General features: G+C 39.4%; 1 pseudogene; it reads right to left on the reverse strand.

Annotated features, from left to right (window-relative positions):
- Positions 1–1,363: 1,363 nt before the first annotated feature.
- On the reverse strand, positions 1,364–1,644 carry LOC111163036 (small ubiquitin-related modifier 2 pseudogene; annotated as a pseudogene).
- Positions 1,645–2,907: the final 1,263 nt, after the last annotated feature.

Genomic DNA, 2,907 nt, shown 5'->3' on the forward strand with positions numbered 1-2,907 from the left:
TATATGTGTAGCTGATTCACTTTGTTACAAAGCAGAAACTAACACACCATTGTAAAGCAATTATACTCCAATAAAGGTGTTAAAAAAAAAGGTTTATGGGTGTAATAATATAATGTCTGGGATTTGCTTCCAAATAATCTGGGGTTGGGGTGGGGGATTAGTCGGTTTATAGAAGACACCAATTTGGCCATGAGTTGATGACTGTTGAATCTGGGGTGATGGGGTCATAGGGGGTTTCACTGTATTTGTTCATTGTGACAAATACTTAATTCCTTTTTATTTTGTGTGTTTGAAATTTTTTCTTAGAGAGAAGCCCGCTTTGGTCCCACTCTGGTTGGGATGACTGCAGTGCTGCACCCAGTGGGCACCGGAGCCCCTTGAGGGCTGCATCCTCCCCAGGCAGGCGCTGGCGGAGGCAAGAGGCCTTTCCCAGCTCCCTTTGTTCCTCCCAAGGCTTCTGGCAGAATTCCCACTGCTCTTCCTTCACATCATCTTTCTTTTCTATTTCTGAACTCTATTTTGTGATTTTTCTAATTATTCCCAGCAAAGAAGAAACTTGAAAATCACATGTGCTGTGACTGAAAATCTTTTTGCTGAAAGCACATTCAGAAATAGCCCGAGGAGTAAAATTCTTCCCAAGAAGAGCATCTGGGGAAGGATTTCTGCCTTAGTTTTCCCTAAAATAAGGTCATTTAACAGCGATCTGAAGAAAGCATAGTGAGCAACTTTCCATTTTCCTGTTAATTACACACTTGAGCTGAGAAGCAGAAGTAAAAAAGCATTTAAAAGAAACCCACGAAGTTTATTTAAACAACAAGATGCTTGACCTGAAGGGGAAAACGATCTAGGATTCATTTCTTTTACAGTCATTTATCCTTGCTTAAAGACAGATTGTCCTACCTGTAACAGCTACATACAAAAAAGTTATAAAATTGTTCTTGGTTTTGAAATGAAAATGAAAAACATTAAAATTCTCCAATCAAACAAAGTATACAATAATTTTTACATTGTTCTTTTTTCGTTAAACAGGGAAATCAAAAGAACTTACTGGCATATAAAGAGATGAGCTGAATGAGCATGCCAATAATGGAGAAAGGGACTATTTTCACAGAAGCAGTATTTCCCCCCATCCCATCTCCTTGTGATGTTGATCAAAATGTACCACTGGCCATTTAGTTAAAAAAAAATCAATATGCTTGTGCACATACCTCCATTACTGAATGTACAACAAAGGAGTGGGGGAGGGGAAAATGAAAGACTAGAGAAAACTGTACTGCAGCAGTCACGATGCGGCGGAACCAAATCGTGGTTTTCTAACTCAGAATGACTTCTTGTTTCTGGAGTAAAGCAGCAGGTTCTCTCTTTAGTAGACACCTCCTGTCTGCTATTGGGACACATCAGCTGTATCTTCATCCTTCATTTCCAACTGTGCAGGTGTGTCTGTTTCGTTGATTGGTTGCCCATCAAATCAGAATCTGATCTGCCTCATGGACAAACCCTGTCATTCACAATAGGCTTTCATCAAACGTGGTTACGCCTCCAAATCTCAAACTGCACCACAGAACCATCCTGTCTCACCACTTCCGTGTTAACGTGATCGTGGTCCTCTGTCTTGACTCCCTCCTGGGGCTCTTCATTGGCCATGGTAACCTCTGGAGCCTTCTCAGTGGCTGCTTCACAAAAAAGGTACCAGGATTGGCACCAAACAAGCACAGAGCAGCACCAGTAGTGGCAGAATGAGGAGGTAGCAATCAGTCAAAGGGAATTTTCTAAAATAAAAAATAAGTCCCTTGAGAACATAAATTTAGTTAGAACCTGTTAGACCAGGGCAGGGGAAGATCTTTATTATGGAGTTTATTTCCAGTTCATTAATTATGAAATAGCTGAGACTTAACCAGAGAAGTCTGAAACTCCCAGGTAACTGAAACACCTGTGTCAGACAAAGCTCTTAGCATGGAAGGACTTCTCCATCAGCTGAGAAACAGGAACTGCTCACTTACAATAGCTCCAAAGAGAATAAACTGGGGAATGAATTTAACAAAAGGAGTGCAAAACTTACACTCTGAAAACTGCAAAATATTGTTGAAAGAAATTAAGGAAGACCTAAATAAATGGAAAGATATCTCAGGGTCAGAAGACTTAATATTGTCAAGATGGCAACACTCCCCAAAGTGATCCACAGTCATTTAGTGCCATCAAAATTCCAGCTGAGTTCGTTCAAACATGGACAAGATGGGGCTAAAATTCATATGGAAGTGCAAGGGGCTCAGAGTAGCCAAAACAATCTTGAAGAAGAACAAAGTTAGAGGACTCACGCTTCCCAAAATCAAAACTTACTGTAAAGCTACAGTAATCAAGATGGTGTGTTACTGGCATAGAGACAGACATATAAGTCAATGCAGTAGAATTGAGAGTCCAGAAATAAACCCTCATAGTAGCAGTTCATTGATTTTCAGTGGGTGCCAAGACCATTTAATGGGGGAAAAGGATAGTCTTTTCAATAAATGGTTCTTGGGTAACTGGATAGCCACATGTAAAAGAATGAAATTGGATGCCCTACCTTACTCTATATACAAAAACTAACCCAGGATGGATCAGAAACCTAATCTAAGACAATAAGACTCTCAGGAAAAAAAACAAAACAAAACAGGTGTAAATCTTTGTGACTTTGGATTAGGCAATGGTTTCTTAGATATGACACTTAAAGCACAGGCAACCAAAGAAAACATAGATCTATTAGACTTTATCAAAGTTAAAAGCTTTTGTGGTTTGAAGGACAGCATCAAGAAAGTAAAAAACGACAACCCACAGAATGGGAGAAAATATTTGTAAATCATATATCTGATAAAGGGTTGAGATCTAGAATATATAAAGAACAACTCAGTAGTAAAACCACATATAACCCAA

The sequence above is a fragment of the Delphinapterus leucas genome, chromosome 14 (genome assembly GCF_059928025.1).
Source record: "Delphinapterus leucas isolate spDelLeu-1000000601 "Yukka" chromosome 14, BTC_Dleu_Yukka2, whole genome shotgun sequence".
Lineage (NCBI taxonomy): Eukaryota > Metazoa > Chordata > Mammalia > Artiodactyla > Monodontidae > Delphinapterus > Delphinapterus leucas.